Below are 20039 nucleotides of genomic sequence, written 5' to 3'. Positions count from 1 at the left end.
AATGTCACATTGCTGCCTCCTCCGTGGACCTGAGAGTAATTCTTAGCTCAGCACCCACCTCAGAACCCAGCTGTGACCCTGAGCACCAGCCCTGGACTCGGGCCCGGCAAAAACAGGCCCCCTGTAAAGAAAATAAGAGCAGAAAAGGCTGGCTAGCTAAACAGCATACGGTATGTGCCTCTCCAAACACAACCCAAATGTCTTTAGCACAGGTTTATAATCCAGTCCGAAAAGTGCTGGCAGTAGCATGCTAATAAAATGGGATGTGTTTGTTTTTTGTCAAAGTAGATGTCGTAGGCTTGATTAACCCTCCAGAACAGACAAAAACAACACTGCCCCAGCGGTGCGAAAGGGAGCTTTTTTACATAGAATGTTAGCTGACGGCTGAGGCTGCGTGAGTCGAGCCCCCAAGAAGGATTCAGTACAGAAGGGGACAGGGTGTCTGCACCATCGAAGTTACCTCTCCTGGCCCAGGTAAACGTGCACCATGTCTGAGGAGTGTCCAAACTCCGCCAAACTTAGACTTTTTTCCCCCCAACATCCCCCCTTCCCCTGTTTTTTTTTTTTTAAGGACAACGGTGCAGCCGTGCATGAATGTCTGGCTGTCACCTCTCGTTAGAGGCGCCCAGCCAGCGAGCGGAGTGACATTTCGAGGCAGAGGCCTGCGAACAGATGAGTTCAGTCGGAAACAGCCACCACAGGGCACAGAGCAGGAGGAAAGTAAAAATAGATAAAAATACTAGATTCTTTCTGAAGAAGGACAGGAAAACGCACCAAGACGCAAAAGAGAAAACCCATCCTCATGTGGACCTAAAAAATCAAGGAGATGATTTAAAGGCAGAAATCTGAGAGAGTCATCAGCTGAACACATTTGCTCTCCATTCATCACTAATACCTCCTTTCTCATCACTGCGCTGGAACACACACGCTCTGTCCTCCAAGTCACGCAGAGAACTTTTTCAGCTCCTTTCCAAAAGACTTCAGAGGGACCAGTTCCTTCTTCCTCTCTCTCCCCCTCTAAGCTCTGCGGATCTTTTTTTTTCTGATGACATTTTTTATTCCCTTTGTGGAAACATCATCTAAACCACAAAAAGTGGACGCATAGTCAGTGAAAAAGGGAAAGGGGGGAAACCTTGAAGAAGGGGAATAATTAAAGATCAAAAAGCAATTGTGGATCTTCCAGAACAGAAAAAAAAAAATGACAAAGGACCAAGCAGCGGCCCAATCAAGAGTATTTTGGAAATAAAACAGTGTAAATTGTCTAAGTGGACAAAGTCTTCCCACTGGCTCAACTTCTTTTGAAAGAACGCTACTAAACGTGTCCCCAGATTTTCACACCCGCTGCCCCTGTGAGCTACAGGAAAATTCTGTTTCCCCTCGGATTCTTTCTTGCATCACCACTTTGCCAGCCAGCTCATTAGCGTCGCGTCTCTAACGAACTGCGGGGTAGGATCCGAAAACACGCTGGATTGCGAAACAGAGCTTCCTTTTTTATCCTCCGCCTTCCAAGTGATTTCTTTTCCCCCTTGACTGGTTTTCTAACCGCCGAGCTCCAGTCTGCGGCTCGCCGTGTCAGAAGCCTCAGCCCTGGAGTCCAGTCCTGCTAATTCGCAGGCCATCCACTCTGCAGTCTGCCCCCCCCCATCTTTTCTCCCTTCCTCTCTCACGCCACCTCGCCACTCGAAAGCCGATCCTTCCTCATGCGCGACTGGCACAGTGCTCACCACCCACGAGAAATGAAACTACACGAGGGTCAGCTCAGATCAGACTGACAAGCGCTGTGGTCTAGCAAGGAAGGGCTGAAATATCGAAACAAACCAAAAAAAACACTTACACGGTCCTTCTTAAATGGCAAGGATGCAGAACAACGAAACTGTGCATCACAGAAATGGAGCTACGACCTTTAGCAAGCTGTTGAATGGGTTTGTGCGGTTTCGCTCGGTGCTACCCAGGAGGCAGTTCTCTCTCTACAGAGAACGTGTTGTTCCCACGCCACAGCCCATGTACCTCGTCGTGTTTCTTCAGAAACATGGTGCAGATGCCCAAGAGGGAAATTTGTCTTGTGCCCGTACCCATAATGAGACCCCATGCCAACAATGAAATGGTAAAACAACAAAATCGGGTTTGGAGCTGTGCATGACATTGGACAGGCACCTACACAAGACAAGAAAAGCTTTCTGTTATCCTGACTACTGGCACCTCGTCTCTCCGGGACCGCCTTGTAAAACTGGGGTGCCCCACGCTGGGGTCACATGGCTGCAGGTATCAGGTGACACAGGATGGGTTCTTTTTTCAAATGTATCCCTACAATGGGGTGCGACAGGGAAGCAAAGATGGAGAAAAAGGGAAGGAGCTGATGATGGTGGAAAGGGCAGGCATGTGGAATTCTAGAAGACAAACAGCCTTATTGCTGGAGTCAGTGACTATTTCTATTACCAGAAACACCCAGAATGGTTGTCCTAAGACTTGGCTCACAGCTGTTGCAGGGGGAGAAAGACAGGCAGGCGGATGGGGTCCTCTGACACGCTGCACAAGCCCTGCAGCGCCTGGCAGGTGAGTCAGTGTGGACTGGCAGAGAGCAACCTCTCGCGCTGACATCACCGCAGGCCTCCGGCCCTCCCACAGCTCCCACCATTGCTGTTTCCTAGGAAACCAAGGAGGCTGTGGCTGGTTTCGGTCCACTCAAATCCCAGGAGCGCTTTGCCGCATCTGCGCTGAAACCCTCGGGAATCCTGGTCAGTCTGCCGCTGAAACAATCTGAGCCCCAGCTGGCAACACTTGGGCTGTGGGGCCCTGGGAGAGCACCAATACCACATCATGAGTGGGTGTAGGTCTTCTAGGAATCCACCCAACATGGATATATAACTATATATATAGATAACAATGGGAATTTTGGGATGATCCGGGCAAGTTGTGAGCAAGTGAAGGAAGTGAACCTCAGATTACTGGTGGCACCAGCGGAGACTGGAGGAGTGGACTGCCCACTAGTGATCAGCACGTGGGGTGTTGAGGGTTTGGGGGCAGAAGTGAGATGGAGACAGAAGAGAGAGCTGACTGGGGGGTGAGGAGGTGGGGGTAAACAGTCAATAACGCTCTCAGATGCCCCCCTTTCCTGTCAAACACAACATCCACTCCCCTGGGGGGGGGGGGGTTGAGCAGATTTATGGGAGCTGTGGGTTTTTCTCTCTTTGCAGAATGAGCTCTGCCTCGCGCTCCTCGGCTGAAGGATTGATCAGCAGAGCTGAGGACAAGGTGTGTGTGTGTGTGTGTGTGGGGAGGCTGTCAGCACTAGAGCTGCGATCAATCCACCACATTGATTCTTCATCGGTGGAGAGGGGAAGAGTGTGCACCTCGTGTGTGGAGGGGGGCAGCTGTGCGGTGTACAGCGTAATAAACAAGGCGGTCCATTCCCGTAGGCTCTACTTCTCAAATCACAGCAGGGCAAGAAAATTAAAGACATTTCTCTTGTTCTAAAGGAGCGACGATCAAACCCGCAGATAGCCTAGACTGGAATGCCTGCTTCATTCATTGTGTGTGTGTGTGCGCATGATTTTAGATCTCTGCAGATGGAACGCATGCAAGCATGTGTAAACGTACTTCATATCCGCAGTGTCTGGCTTGTGGGGCGATGCTTTTAAAAACGTGACGGGAAAGAAACACAAGGAAACAACAAGAATACAGGAGCAATGGTGCAGGTGCTTGAGAACTCAACAACCACGGTTGTCATCATCCATTACCAGCTCTAGGTGCCTTGACTTGGGCTACAAGTTATACCAGCAGAGAGATAATAAACCAATAGCGTAACACATAGAACATCAGCTCTAACATATATTAGCAAAATGTATTGGGCTGATGCTTTTGTCCTAAGCGACTTCCATTTGCACACATTTCCATAGCTGGAGCAATCCGAGGGAAGCACCTTGCTCAAGGGTAAAACAGCAGTGCTTTCCCTGGGAGTTGAACCTGCACCCTTCCAGTAAAGAGTACTGTTTAGCTGATGACTAATCAGTAGCAAAACTTATGCTTGCATTTAGTTATCAGTGTCCTACCTAGAGTACAAGGTTAATGGCTTGCAACAACAGAAATTAACCCAGGACAGATTTATACTCATGAGACAATACAAAGGGTCTTTTGGCAATTGGACTACAGTTATCCCTAGCTAGGAGAGACAGAAAATGAAACCTAACACAGCAGGCGCTGCCCGAGGAGCTAGCCGTCACTAACACAGGTGAAGGAGACGAGGGTTATGTCATAATGCTCAGCTTTTTTTATCATTAACACACCAGTCCTTTGCCATAACCAACAAGGCACAGGGACGGACTGCAGACATCAGCTCATGCTAATTACAGACAGTGAAGGGTACTGAGAGCATCTACTGATGCAGGGCTATCAGTGCCGTGCCACAGGACGATTGCGTTTAAAATGGTAAAACACAGTGGCACAGAAAAAGCCACTACATATTCCCTATGCAGAACCAGGGACAGAGATGCTAAATGAACCCATAGTTATACTGGTAGGCAGAATGAGGAAAACATATATACAGTACATACCCTGATTTTATACATTCACATTTCTCTCTTCACACGCATGTATTAAATGCACTATATCTGTCCCCCTCTTGCTATCTCTCCCTATAGATGATGACGTACATTTTCTGCACAAGACAGGCCAGGTTCAGGTTTCAGTGAAATGCTGAAAGACACGCAAATCATTTAGGAAAAGGAAAGAAGAAAAAGAAAAGACCTGTGAAATGAAGTGATTGAAACATGAGCTGCCTGTCTTTATGGTTTAAGAACAATGTCGAGCATTCTTCACCAAGACCACAAAATTCTGCGCCCCCGCCCTCCCCTTATGGATTATGCTGGTAGCAATCACAGAGGGGGGGGGTGAACAGTGTGTGTCTGGAGGGGGGGCGGCTTTAAGATTTATTTGCTGCTGTCGGCAAACTTTGACCTCAGAGCTGTAAATCTGTCAAAGGAGTCTGACCTGCCCAACAGGAAACCGGAGAAAAAAAAACCCAGCACACCCACACTCACGCACGCACACACACAGCTCGAGCCTTTCAAAAGCTTTTTTACTGTCTTCACAAGTGATCCATTGCAGCAGGAACAGTCGCTCCATTCCAAACGACCTCCGCCACATCAGCTCCAGCCCCACACCTCCGACACACCGCGTCTCCCAAAAATAATAATCCGGCTCCGATCGGGTAGTCTCCGGGGACCAGCTCCTAACCCGTCTCCCTCTCAGGCCCCGTTCTCACGGTGTTCAAGACCACACACCGCAGCACACAAGCGGCTCCCCTCCTCACCAGGACTGAGGAGAGGATGAGGAGATCCTCTCTACCTGCTGCTCTTCCTCTCTGCCAGCTCAGTCCACTATGGGAGAGCCAGAGGCAAACATCTGGAAAAACTAGGATAGAAATATCCCCTAGACTCTGACTTCTGCTCTGCAGCTGACAATAACACCTGATCTACTGGGGCAGCACCCAGGTGCGGCTGCACTTGGACAGCTCTAAAATAAAGGAAGGAACTAATATTTATTGCTGCTGGAGAGTGTGTTTGTGAATTAAACCATGCAGGGTGTGTGCATTGGACTGTTGTGTGTGAGTGTGTCAAGACAACAAAGTACTGTATGTGTATGACATTATGAAGTTGTGCAATGAGCATATGTCTGACTGTTTATGTCTCTGCTCACTGAACATTTACAGGTGTGTGTTTTTATAAAACTTTGCAATATGATTGTATTTAGAAGACTATGCAGTGTGTAATGTATTGATAATGCTGTACAGCGAGTGTATTCATAAGGCTAAGCAATTTGTGTTTGTGTGTGCACTTATTACCCTGTACAACATACTGGCATATTTAAAAGGCCAAGTGTGTGTATTTATAAGGTCATGCAGTCTGTACGCTTGTTCAGTGTGGGTTAGTGTGTGTATTCATTAGGCCTGCAGTCTGTGCGTGTGTGTAAGGTTGTTCAGTGTGGGTTAGTGTGTGTATTCATTAGGCCTGCAGTCTGTGTGTGTAAGGTTGTTCAGTGTGGGTTAGTGCGTGTATTCATTAGGCCTGCAGTCTGTGCGTGTAAGGTTGTTCAGTGTGGGTTAGTGTGTGTATTCATTAGGCCTGCAGTCTGTGCGTGTAAGGTTGTTCAGTGTGGGTTAGTGTGTGTATTCATTAGGCCTGCAGTCTGTGCGTGTAAGGTTGTTCAGTGTGGGTTAGTGTGTGTATTCATTAGGCCTGCAGTCTGTGCGTGTCAGACTGTACAGTGAGTAGCAGGGGTGGCTGCCCAGGGCCCTGGTGCTCTGACACACTGCAGGGGGATAATGGGCTTGTTGTTCTGCCTCTTTCTGTGCTGCTGGCTGGATGTCTGGCAGTCCTGGGAACCCCCAGTCTTGGCATGCAGTGGCACACTGTCACAGCCCTGCCTGCTAACAGCTCAATTAACCACCAGGGCAGCCCAGCGCACAGCTACAGTGTCTGCTGCAGCATGGGCAGCACCTACAGCACAGGTATGTGGACGAAGGCCAGGGCTGCACAGTGACCAGGGTGCATTTAGCACAACATTAGCAGGAAAATGCAACAGACTTTAATACAAAACTTTACTAGTGCAAATTATGGCATTATCACAGTAGAAAGAACAACTAGCCTTGTTTAACTATAGTGAAAATATGGCAGAACATAAGATCAAAAGGGGCACTATGAAAGATAAGTGCATGGTAGTTTCATAGAACATATATGCTAAACCAGTGGTAACACTTCACTTGAAACGAGCCAGCATAACAACCATAAGAAGATGTAAGGGATACAAATCTTAACTCTTATCCTGAACCCTGAACCCCAGAACCCTAAGGCGTGCATGACTGTGCTGTGACACATGTTATGCATATTGTGAATAATTCTGTCCTGTTGTGTAGGAACAGTAGTCATAAACGACTTGGAATTTTATGCGGTTACACAAGACCACATTCAAATAAAGCAAGATTAGGCTTTTATACCAGCTGGCACCCTAGCTTGCCAAGGAATTAAAAGACAATTCAGAGGCCAGTCGAGATGTGTATGTTAACCCAACGGTGGCTGCAGGTGGTCTGTTTGGCGATACCGATGAGTCGGCTAAGCTCATCTGCCCTGCAGCTAAAGAGGCTGAGAGACGATTTGGCAGAGGAATTCGCCACGGCTGGACCAGGCTGTGCCGTCATCTCGTTTCCTCATGCCAACCAATCTGGGTTTTAACTCGCCCTCCCCACTGAGAACTGGACCGTGGCACGGTTTCAAAATCCCATGGCAGAGCTGATATAACTAATTGAAATCCACTGGAAGCCCTTTGGGATTTCGAGAAAGTCTCCTTTTATCCCAGTATTTTTAGAAATAGAGCAGAGCCACGGGATTTGGGGCCTGTATTTCCAGGGGACTCCACAACCGCGAAGTTCCCTGAAGTGATGGGGTGTCGCTTAGACACCCTTTCTTTTGAAGCAGTACAGCATGTGGCCTGTGTGCCCCATAATGCTCTCAGCTGTCTCAGGCCACGCTGACGCAGTCAGGAATAAAGGGCTTGTGAAAGACTTCCCCTCTTCTTCTGCAAATTGAGTCACTGGAACAGGTTCGGATTTCGCAATGAGTGGCATTGGGCGAATGGACATGGAACTGCCTACTGCAGGGGTTCTCGACCAGGGGAACCCCAGAAATGATCAGCACTCACACAGCAAACCTGCTCTGACAGTGGAACTACTGGCTGCAGTTCTGCCTTTAAGACTTTTCTCATTTAGAGCTCCAGAATGTCCAATATTTCTGCACTTCAGTTGGATGTCATATTTAAGACGAGAATTTTTATTGCAAAGGAGTTGTTCGGAAAGTGTTTACCAGCCAGAAAAGGCTGAAACTCTCTGGCCTGTTGTACAACACAGTGGCCAAGGAGATGTCAGTCAGAGGGCACTGGTGCTTATGAAGTTTACATTACCATGGTCAACCCATTGAAAAGGCCAAGAGAGGAAACTGCTGGCCATCTCTTTTCCCCAACTAGAACTGCCCACAATCAGCTCCTGCATCTCTGCTCACTTATAAAAGGTTGATTATATTATTTTTTAAGGGGCTGCAAATTAAAGCTATCAATACTTTATGCATCAAATACAGCATATACTTGCTTTATTACCATATTTTGACTGTTAATAGCTTGTTATACTTTTGTAAACTGTTTAAAATCCTGACATTATCAGAAACAGAGCGTAAATTATCACAAGTCAGAGTAAAAATTAAGGCAGCACGTCCCTTTTGGTGCTGATCTGACACCATGGGCACAACAGGATATGAGTCGCAGAAGACAGGAAGTGACTGGAAGGAGGTAAGTGACACAGAGTCCCCCCCTCCGCAGGGCGATAAGCTGATTCCTGAATGAAGGCATCCCCATCAGCCAGTTGCCCTGCTTCCAGGAGCACAGCCAACCCCACAGGTCTCTGGCAACAGACCTCCGCCATCCAGAAACACAAAGCAACAGCTGAGCAGCAGATAACTGGCATCACACAGCATGTGGGCAACACCCATGAACCCCTGCACTACCTAGGAGCAGGAAGCACACAAGCACACACAGAGAGGGACCAGGAAGGGCAGCGTCAGAGAGCGGCAAAGGCTGTTTTTTTGCTCCGTGTGCGACTTACTGTTCTGAGTAACACAGAAGCAGCAAGCTCAGGGGGAATCCAAGAGGTACAGGCTCGCCGTCACAGGAGTCCAACGTCCATTCACGTCACACACCGTAAGGGAGCTTGTTGTGGTAACGTTTACATCTTGTGGTTTTCACAAAGAAAGAAGTGAAACTACACACCCAGCACAGCCAATGGGTTGGCGTGCATCGCCGAAATACCACTTCAGCTTGCAACACCACCAAAGACAGAAAGTAAAATAGTGAAAAACACCGAGCCCGTTTCTCATACATTATGCTTTAGAAATGCAACATTTGTCTCACACTTTATACACAGCTTAGAAATATGCAAGAACTAGGTCCAGACAATTCTCTGAAGTGCAAAAAAGGCATTGTCAGTCAAAAACAATGGCACCCAACCCTAGGCTGGTTTTAAAGCAGTGCAATGAGCCAGACACTGGGTACACAGCAGTCTCAGCAGGCAGAACCAGCCTGGCTAACCCAGATGAACAGGCTGGCACTGCTGGCCCTCCCGCGGTAGTGAAGTCACCACCCCATATTTGCAAATATTTGTTTGTGTCTCCATCTTGATATTAATCTTACTTTGCAATGTCCAATTTGCAATGCTAAGAACAGGCTGCAGTACAGAAACGCAGGCATGTTCCACAACGGAGGACAGCGACCTCTGGGGCTCTAGCTAATGTTTTTGTTTTAATTTTCTCAAAGTAATCAAAGATGTTTGCTGCCTACAGTTTTGTCCTGCTAGCCTGCTTAGCCTCAGGGGTTGCGACGGATCTTTAACAGCGCAAGAAGGCCATCATGTTTGCCTCTGAACGAGGTCCTTTTCCTATGTGAGAGTATTAACTTCTTTTTGCTCATTAACTTTATCTGAGCTCATTTCTCTACTCATCAAAGCCTGCCCTGTTTTCCTTACCACACTGTAACCTTGCTTTAGTTGGGGGTTTTTTTTAAGCCTTTCGTGAAATGAAATGCTTCCCACGAAATCCCGGGAAATCTGCGGCGCGGCCGAATTGCACCGGAGCGTCGCTGCTCGTTGGGAGCTTCGCGTGACCTGCGATCGCGTGATTGCACGCCTTTCATTTACAGTCCTTGCAGCTCTTCCATCTGTGCCTTCGCCAATTTCAACACGGCTCGTTTCTTGTACCCTTAACAAATGACTTTTCCAGCCAAAAAAAAAAGGGGTTTCTTCACCTTTTTTCTCATTACGAGAAAAGCATCGATCCCACCAGGCCTGTTTTGAGTCGCACGTCAATACCTCCTTTGTCAATCCTATTAACTCAAAACAGCAGCTTTGGAGTCCAGGCTATTTCCTTTCCAAACAACGGCAGCCCGAGACTCTCCATTGGCCGATCTGAATTCAATATAATTCTCACCTGCTACCTCTGCCACACACAGCATTCCATCTCCTCACTCGTCCCTGCTTTCTGCCTCCGCCACTCTTTCCAAAATCTAATAAAGCCATCTAAACACCGCCTTCGCATTTAATTAACAGCAGATGGTTGGGTTGCTTGGCTAGAGTTTCAATTCACTTACCTTTAACCCACTAAGTACAGTAATGAAATCACTCCATTGAACCTGTGGGCTCCGTGATCCCCGTGTCTAGACTCCGGACGTACATCATCACCTGATTGAGTGCCGGCTCATGAGGGTCTTGATTCGGGCCAATGGGCTCCCCAGGCTCAGGGAAAACGCACCTCTGGCTTAGATGGGGTGCTCAGCTGTCTCTGAGCCCTTTCCTCACTGGAGTGCTAAGGGCAGGCCCAGTCTCTGGTCTGCTGTTCGGCACCGGTACCACACCTCCCCTTGGCAAAAGTTCATCAGAGTAGGTTTTCAAAGTCACTTTCATTAATTACCCTCCTCTTCCCCATAAACCTCACTGCTGTCTTCCCAGCATTCTGGGATTTTTCCCATGATTCATCAGGCTGCTCTGTGTTGACATTCTTCTTCCCTTCACTGTAGTGTGGCGACACCATGACCTACAGCAAGACAAAGACCTAAAGTAAGAGCTCACCTTCACCGGTTTCACATACATTAACCACTGCATGTATGCAAGATATACACAGACAGATACAGATATTAAAGAGATTCCTGATAACATTTTCAGGTTTAACTAACAGGTGTCCTGAGAGAACAATGATTACACTGTATAAGGATCAGTGCAGGTTAAAATAAAACTGTGGGACACTGTACTTTTTTCCCCCAACAGCATTTATGGTCTTACAGGTTAAAAAGGAGTGAAAGAATTCAGCCACAAGCCTTTGCTTGGTTTGATAATTTGAATCACACGGGACAGGTCTCCCAGGTTGCTGGCTCTCACTCTGTTTTATGAGGACCTCTAGGGGTCCTTCAGAGCAGTTCAGGGCTGTCCTCAGAACAGCCCGCGAAATATTTTAAGGAGTGTGAATTATTGACAAAATCATACAAATAACATTCCTGTTTAAGCTCTGCTTGATTCCCAGCTCAGGGCAGAGTCCTCATCGAGAAGAGGCATCATAATTCACAACTGTATTGTGGTGTATACATGACAAGCACATCAAGACAGTGTTAATAACCTGGTGGTTGTTCTTACCTACAGGATGATTACTTCCGTAACTGTTAACCAGCATCAGTTATTTATCATTTAGAACCATTATAATAACATTTCTACCTTTAGTAAAGACTACTTCAATGTTATCTGTGTTGGCTGTGCTGATCCCCTAAAATACAGTGATTGTGATTGAAAATGGTGGAATAATTCCAATGTCCGTTTGCTGAAACAGATTACTATGATCTGGTTTTATTTAGTGTCTCTAGATGTGCAACCTACTTTGCTCCTTCTGCAGAAGAGTTCAGCTAAACGTCTCTCAGACAGTCAGGGCAGAGATAGATTAAACCATCCTCATGGGCTGGATACATGCTACACAACAGTATGCATTTTGGTCTTGTACACTAACTTCAGGTTTCAACGTATTTGTCCAGATTCCCTCCTGGACAGTAGGTTCCACAGCAGACAAGGCTGGAATGACCATACAGGCTCAGGAAAGGGAGGGGCTTATAGCGGAGCAGGATTATCTGGGGGAGGGGCTTGGCCAAGCAGGCTCCAGTGAGGGGAGGGGCTTAACTGCACAGGCTCAGGGGGAGGGGCTTACTGCATGCAAGAGGAGTATTGCACTAGCAAGGCAGTATGAAAATAGCCTAAATGTGTACAAAAAGTGTTCAAAATGAACTAGCACTATGAGGATGAGATTTGGATTAATGGGAAATCAAACATCGTCTGAACCCAAACAAGTGAGCACTCACGGCACAATGCCATACCACATGGCCCTACAGGTTCCCTTCAGGCTGCGTATTTTTGTGGTTTAGGGGTTAAGATGGGGTGGGGGGTGGGGGTCTCATGTCTGAAAAGGTGTCCTCCCACCCAAATCAAATGATTATTAATAATTTTCAATTTTAAAGTCAAGTATTTTCAAGGATATTTACCACTAGATGAAGTTTATGTTCATTTTTGTTTTGAATGTTTCTAGGGGGCGGGGGGTTGGATACGCAGACACACGAGGGGAAAGGGACACGCAGCCCCAGAGCATCGTGGGTCTTCTCTTGCGGTTAGCATGACCCGGCCCGCCCAGGGCGAGGTGAACAGGGATAAAAATACATCAGCGTACGACACCCCCTCCCTTGGCCTCCCCCAGCCACAGCCAGGGAGCAACACGCAAAATGAGTTTCAGGCTGCCAGGAAATGAGAGATTTCTTAAATGATAAGTAAGAAAAAGAAGAACAAGGATGATGGAGGGTGGTGTTGAGGGGGGGAGGAAGAACAAAGAAGATTACAAATATTTTCCACTGCACTGCACTCCTCTCAGACAAAATATTACGAGACGTCCAGATATCCGTCCCTCTACGTCCTTTGACCTCGGCTACCACACGTGGGTTTCCTCTGACAAGACTATCATTTTTGACCCAACCAATTCTGCTTGGCATTGCGTTTCCCATTTCAACGGTGGTTATAATTCACTGTGGTCCCCGAGTTTCCCAGTGCGCCCAGTGCTTGGAGCTTGTGACCTGCACGTCTCAAGACTACTGCCTCACTGTAGCTTCTGGGCCTCTTCACCACAAGAGGGTGCACTGAGAATTGAAAACGGGAGGCGCTTCTTTATACAAAGAGTTGTGGGTGTCTGGAACAAAATTCCAAGCCCATGGTGTCTTTCAAGAAATAACTGGATGAGGATCAACTAGCCAGTAGATGAATGTTCTCATCAGCATCCGTACTTGAGAACCTTACTTGAGTACTTGGGGCCTGGTGTTCTCATTTCTCATATCAACCCACAAACCCATGGCTTTACAGGACAGTGTCTTCACCATGTTCATACCATGATTCACACCAGTGATCGTCTGTAAAAAGGTGTGGCAGCAATAGAAAATCAAGCATAGCTCGGGTGTGTGTTTTGACAATAAAATGTAGGTAATCTCTGTTAATGCTTTCCATTTAGCTGAGCTTAACAGCGCTGAAAGGACTAATTAATGCTCTGTACTAAACAAGTAATTACAATCAACTGTCTAACAAGTCAGGAGCACGCAGTGTGTTATTAGCTCCGAATGAAGTGCAGCATTACAGCCACCACTTCGTGGTATAAGAAAGGATAATTATTAAAATAATAACAGTACCTGTTATCTCATCTAGTCCACTCCTAGTTCTGCTAATTATGAAACTGATGGTACTGGAACTAATATTACTACCATATTTATGTCTACTAATAGTAGCAATACCGGCGCTCTGAGGCACCCACACACTCTCTCACACACAGTGAGGTGCTGTGCAGGGAGAAAGGCGGGGGTGGGGGAGGTGGGGTTAGTTAATGCCTTTTATATTTCCACTGAGCGAGTGACTTACAACATCTGTAGGAGAGAGCAGCTGTTTCCAATTCCAGGGAACAAAGGAGGAACAGCAGCGGTTTGAGAGAAATCGTTAGCACGCTGGACCGGTCTTCACTGCTGCTAATGGGCTGTGGTCTCTGGAGGTCGGGTGCAGATGTGCGGGGGGGGTGGGTAGGTAGGGGGGTGGGGGCACCGGGTCCGTCACAGCTGGAGAGCCCTGGGAGGGGCTGGGAGAGACTGGGGGGTATTACCCCTGGAGCAGGCCCATACTGTAGAGCTGCTCCACCGTCTGGACTCTCCATGTTGAAAAAGTCCAACACACCCGCCTTCCCGCTGTGCTGCGATGGGTGAGCTGGGAGAGAGACTGCGAGGGCGACAGCAGGGTTACGCAGAGCACAGACAGACAGCCCGTCTGCCAGGACTAAGAAATAACTTCAGAAGAGAATCTCTGGAGCCCCTCTCTGCAGAAATTCTATAAGGTCCTGCAATGCCTGTCCATTAAGAGACTCCCACAGAAAGCTCCCACCGCAACATAACTCAACAAGAGGGAGCAGCAGGAAAACAACGTGCAACACAGCCAGACCGGGGAAGGAGATGGGCCATTGGAAACGGCAAGTATGCCAGAGACCTAAAAAAACTGAAAAAGGAGCTTGATGTCTGATCTTCCACAGGGTGTAGCGCCAGGGAGGAGCCTGGAGCATCTGTTGGCAAAGCCCAAGCGCCACATGCAGAACTAAAGGCCATTAACCAAGAAACAGACACAGTGATTGACTGCCCCAGTCCCCAGTTCAATGGGCCATTGCACAGCAGATTAGAAGCAGTTTGAGGAAAGGCTGTTGTGTGTCTTTCAAAAAGAGTAACTGAGGGGAGGAAAGAGCAGCAGGCTTGTGGGGCCCCAGGGTGAAAGAGCGACCCAGGCTCCCGGCTTTTCCGAAGCTCCGGCCCTGCTGGTCCCAGGGGGGAACCGATCTTCCATTCCTGTGTCTTCAGCTGCTGCGGACTTCATTTGGATCAATTATGTTAACGTTTGCGTTAATGAATCCACTTGAGAAATTAAGAGGAATCAAAGGTGGATTCTGAGAAATCAGAGGCACTGAGGTAAAGGGATGTCCACAAGTAGTTAGGCAATTAGAACTACTTGAATGTAATGTGTGGAGGTGAACTGCAAAGGCAGGATTACATAGAATTCAATGGCAAAATGGGCTAAAAAAATCAAATAATATAAAATGACAGATGCCCAATATTGGTCAGTAGGGATGATGACAACCAAATCACTCTCACCCCAGTCGTGAGAACCAAAAGTATCACAAGTAAACCCGTATTTTCACATTTCATCTCCTGCTTTCCTCCTTCATCCCACCTCCTGATCTGCCCCTGGTCACCCCTAACTCTACCCCTTGGCCCATCCCTCACTCTGCCCCCAGCACACTCCTCACCCTGCCACCTGGCCCCACCCCTCACCCTCACCCCGCCCCCTAGCACACTCCTCACTCTGCCACCTGGCCCCGCCCCTCACCCTCACCCCGCCCCCTAGCACACTCCTCACTCTGCCACCTGGCCCCGCCCCTTACCCCATGCCCCACCCCCTCACTCCACTCCCCTGACCCATCCCGCACCCTGCCCCCCCCGGTCAATCCAGTGACAAGGGAAGCAGTTGCTAAACAGCCTCAAATACATCTCATGCTTGGGGACTTTTATTCCCCAAGAAATATAAAGACAAGCCTACATGATCAGATCATGCTTTCGACTGCTGCAGACCGAAACCAACAGAACAGCTCCTCTGAGGAGCGCAGCTAGGGAAGGCCCTGAATCTTTCTGGCAGTTACACAGGGTTGGGATACTTGAGAGCTGCAGTAAAACTGCAGAAGTCCCAGGGAGTTCATTACAAAAGGCACAGGTGTCAGTGTTGGAGGGAGGGAATAGGAACAGCACCCCAAAAACCAGGCCTAAACCCCAGATCAGGTGATGAACCCTGGCAAGCAGCGCAGGCGCCGTGACAACGGGTAGTGTCTCTGTGAGCCACTTGTCATCAATCAGTGTGTGCGGATCGGCTCGCCATGCCTGGTGATCGCTTTCCACTATCACCCCCCCTCCCCCTCGCCTGTCTGTCTGTCACCCTCACATCCTTCCTCCACCCCGAGAGCAGACAGAGAGAACCAACAGGCGCGTCTGGCCTCAGAAAAGGCACCAACAATGCAGAGCAAAGAAACCTGCGGAATACGAATATGAATATGGTCAGATTGCACAAGCGAGCCACTGTGGTCCAGACCTGCGTGTCACAAGCCCCTGCTGCTGTCTGCCGACAGAGACTGCGGACAGGTGTGCCGGTTCACCGCTGTGGGAACACACGCGTTGGACCGCTCTAAACCTGAAATTCTCCGGAGGCTCGGGCTCAAGGTCAGAAAAACTGGGACAAGTGTTAGCTTGTTATCCACACTACGTCAGCAGTTACAGCAGAGACTTCGACCATCTGTGTCCATATTTCAGACATGCTGTACACAAGACAGACTCAATATTCCCCGACCCAGTTAACCCCTTGTCTTCGCCCTGGGAAGGTTAAGATTTCAATAGATCTGATCCTCCACCCATCCTCACAAAACAAAGCCGACTGCGCCTGGCTACTTCCAGACCTCCTGAGATAGGACCGCCCCCGGGTGTAGGAGACCTAGGGCCCACCTAAGGACCCTCAATGTGCAGCGCAACATGCTTTTGTAATCCGCACATTCAAATGGGAGACAACAAAATTCACTCCAGCGTCTGTTGCTTTAGTGCTAATCTAGGCCTTTGGGCAGTTATAAAGTACAGTATAATACGGTATGATTAGTTGTGAATGCAAGTGCAGATGTTTATTTCACTGTCGAGCTAGGAAGCGACTCTCATCTTTGCCGTAAGATGACAATATCAGTGTGGTTTTAGCCACGGTTTCACAGACTGCTGCAGAAAAGTCTGGGGTGGGAGCTGATAACAGTATTGTGTGCACAAGGGGTGATCCTGACTAGGGCCCCCAAAACACTGTCCCCAGGGCTAATTCAACCCGGGGGGGAGGTTCTTCCTCCTCACTCGGAATGGCTCCAATCGAGCCCTCTCAACCACCCGCAGCTGGAGTCTGGACAAGGAGATCAGGGGCTGTAGAGCTGCAGAAACATCAACAGGCACAGAGGACGGTTCCGCTTTGTTTTTTTACCACCTGGAAAGCGAACGAAAGGTCAGCCTGAGCTGACGAGGCCCCTCTCCTCTTATTTTTCATCAGCGCTCAGAACGATCTCCCAGGAGACCTGTCTAGCCCTCTAGAAAGCATGTCAGCCTAATAGATTTTTCTGTTCCAGGTCTGAACCAGGCTACATGCCTCTCGGGCTGCAGACACACTCCAGCTGGAAGCAAGTTTTTTTGCAGCGGCCGGTGCCGAAGTGCGCCTCCCCCCTCCCCCCCGTGCTCACACAGCCAGAGAGAGCAGCAAACTGCAAAGCAAAAAAGATCCACCTGGCTTGGCCGACTGTCCGCCACTGGCTGTGCTACAGCCCGAGCAGAAGAGCGTGCCGCGTTCCCACGCTATTGATCGGCGCTCTCCCTGCTGTGATCTGGGATGAGATCAATGACCCCCCACTTCCTGTTCGTTCAGCAGAAAGGCACAGTTACCTGTGTGGCCCGGATGTCAGTAGGGTCGTCCACCCCACCGCTCCGCAGAAAGACAGCAGCCGGCCCTGCGATGAGAAAAGGAGAACTTCGAGACCAGGCTCTTTGCGGAACGGTATAGGTACGAGCTCTGTTGGCGCCTGTCTGCGCCCGCGTGGAGCCAGCAGAGCTGAGTGCCACCCTGGCCTTTGGCACAAAAAAGGGAAGTGTTTGTGTTCGAGGCCATGTGTTGATGTGTGTCTGTGCTCAGCAGGTGTGGTGCTCTTGTGCGTGTGTGTGTGTGTGTGCTGCTCTGTGCAGCCCGGCCTACAGCCCACCAGCCCGGCCCCACGCCACGCCGGCGGCCCCCCGCGCTCCCCCTCTCCGCCGTGTCACATCGCATCTCCCCGAGCCAGCCGGGAAAAGGGCAGCGCGGCCGGGGGGGAGCCCCAGGGAAAGGTCACGGAGCGGGAGGAGGAGGAGGAGGAGGCCGGTCCGAGGGAGCAGCTCATCCCCACGTCTCCCGAGCTCGGCCCCCGCCAGCCACCTGCGCCGGACGGCTCCCGGCTTTTATCTGCTGGTTTAACGGCTTCTCCCCGATCTCCCCCCCTTTCACCCGGACGGCAAACGTTCCACGTCGTCTCTCTGAGAAAACAGCTTCCTGGTCCGGCACGAGTCCTCCCTGCTCTGGGAATGGGGTTTTTCTGTGGGATCGGGGGTTTGAATGTTAGTTGCATTTCTAGGGGACTATAATCCCTGCAGCACAGGAGAGCAAAGGGGCTGAAACTGACTACAGCCATTGAGGTCTGCAGGTGTCTCTCCATCCCTGTGCACGATTTCTGCCCGTCCCCGAGATCCAGCCCTTTAAGGCCCTTTGGGAACTCTTCAAATCTCCAAGTGGTCCAGTTCGGGTTTTTTTCTGTGTTTGTAAATAAAGAGAATCGATTCTTTCAGTCCATAAAGCAGCTTTCAGTCCTGTTTCCTGTCAGCTTCAAACCCCACATCCCTTCACTTCCTTGTCAGGAAACTGTAGCCGGGCCTGGCACTGGTGTGGTATACGGTGCACTCACACACTCTTAACACGTTCAGCACGGCACGGATAGGAAGATGCATTTAACAACAGCTCACTGTGGGCACCTTGCCAACCATGTCTCAGGGCGATGATATGGCAGACGTGCTTACCATCGTGTCCAAGACTGTCTCCACTTTCTGCTGTAACACCGGCTCGGGGCACGAATAGCAGCCGCCTCTTACCCAGCCTTGCTGCTCACGACCAAGCGCCGGCGTGCGGAGAGCGAAGCGCAAGGCGCACAGAGCCGAGCCGACGGCTCCCCCTAGCGGCCGCCTGCGGGAACGACCAGCGTGACGCTTGTCTGAGGCGAAAGACGGGCAACTCCGAAACAGCCCGCAGCGCAGAGGAAAGTAGGAAAGCGACAGGCCTGTTTCTAGACTGTCTGAGCCCGTTTTTGAAAGCAACAGGCGTTTTAAATTGGGTGAATCCCCTGCTCCGTCTTGGTTATATTCACATAACGGCAGCAGACTCGGGAGAGGATTTTTGAACTAGCAGAGAAAAGGGCCGAAGTTTGATTCGCATTCATCCCCCAGCCCTCTCGTTCACATATCGGGATCGCAAAAATGAAAAAAAAAAACAGCCAAATGTAGTGAAGTGAAAAAACTGAAACGCAATAAGACCAGATTAACTAAAACTCCAGACCAAACAAACACTCACATTTCAGACCGAATCTTTCTACTTTCGTCTTTCATCAAGAGCACCTGGGGTCCGCTGGGCAGCAGCCGCTCTGCACAGTCCAGTCTATTAGGAGATTAATAATCTATTACATTCATGTCAACTGACACGCTTGCTTCAGTGCGGGAAGCATTCTCGTCTCCTCGATAACATTAGGAAAACGGCACCAGCAGACCGTCCGCAGTGATAAATATTGAATCACAGTAACAGCCGAGGTAAAGGTGTGAAGAAACGAAAAGGAAACGACGTAGAAAATAAATACAGTTAACTAAATCAGGGGTCTCCGGCTACAAATGTTTTTACACGCATTATAGAGCTGCGAAACACGGGGCTTTCCGAACTACACGTGTCTTGGGTTCTCAGGATTCAGCATTGTTAAACAGCCCAGATATTGATGGGAACTGCACGTAAACGGCTTTACTAGATTCTATCAAAGCTGCTTGGTTAGCAGTGCTGTGCTACACCGGGCGCAGTTCTAAAACACATCCGAGAGCAGAGATACCCCACACGGCTATAAACGCAACGACGCGACGCTGGCCACACGCCAATATCCGGGGTAGCTCTTCGAGTTTCAGAAACTTCATTCCTTAATTCGCCCCCCCTTTATACCAACGTACAGTGTACGCGCCCTATTCAAAAGACCCCCTCCCTGCCTTAAACACGTGCAGGATGTTCTCAATGCAAGTTTCCAGACAGCCCCCCCCCCCAGAAACAGAGCCACCCCGGGCAAGCGAGCCCGTTCCGAAAAACACGGGCGCCTCCTCCCACACGCCTCTGAAGAACCACGTTCGCTCCCCACCTCACCGTTGAGCGGCTTCAAAGATCAATGTCCCAAAAAAAAGAGAGAAAAAACGACGTTTAGAAAGACAGACGCGCTCCTACAGATACGGGGACACACGGAAGAGAAGGCACGCACGCTCCCCGGGCTCTCGGCGGACAACACGCACAAACACGCGCTGACCCCACGCCGCCCGTGGACCCGTAAAGATGCAGACGCACACGTACAGAGTGCGCGCGGAAGGGCCTGTCCTCTGCTAGCACACGCTCGGCCCTTTAGTCTCTGAACACTTTCCCGGCTCAGGAAAAAGTGTCAGTTCCCGTCTGGTAGGATGTCCCCCAAAACATTGTGTAGTGTGGCGCCTTCACAGGGCGCTGCGGCCGAAGAGCAGGACGGGAGCAGTGG

At 49.5% G+C, this 20039-nt stretch overlaps 1 long non-coding RNA gene across 1 annotated transcript; it reads right to left on the bottom strand.

Annotated features, from left to right (window-relative positions):
• Positions 1 to 3033: 3033 nt before the first annotated feature.
• LOC148638704 (uncharacterized) lies at positions 3034 to 18923 on the bottom strand. The gene is made up of 3 exons (XR_015930929.1): positions 18839 to 18923; positions 17134 to 17198; positions 3034 to 10622 (listed from the first exon to the last, which is right to left on the bottom strand). It is a non-coding gene; the product is annotated as an uncharacterized LOC148638704 (long non-coding RNA).
• Positions 18924 to 20039: the final 1116 nt, after the last annotated feature.

This window comes from Lepisosteus platostomus, chromosome 28 (assembly GCF_059453375.1).
Source record: "Lepisosteus platostomus isolate fLepPlt1 chromosome 28, fLepPlt1.hap1, whole genome shotgun sequence".
NCBI lineage: Eukaryota > Metazoa > Chordata > Actinopteri > Semionotiformes > Lepisosteidae > Lepisosteus > Lepisosteus platostomus.
The sequence above is the reverse complement of the archived record's forward strand: the minus strand, read 5'-3'. Positions and strand labels throughout refer to the sequence as shown.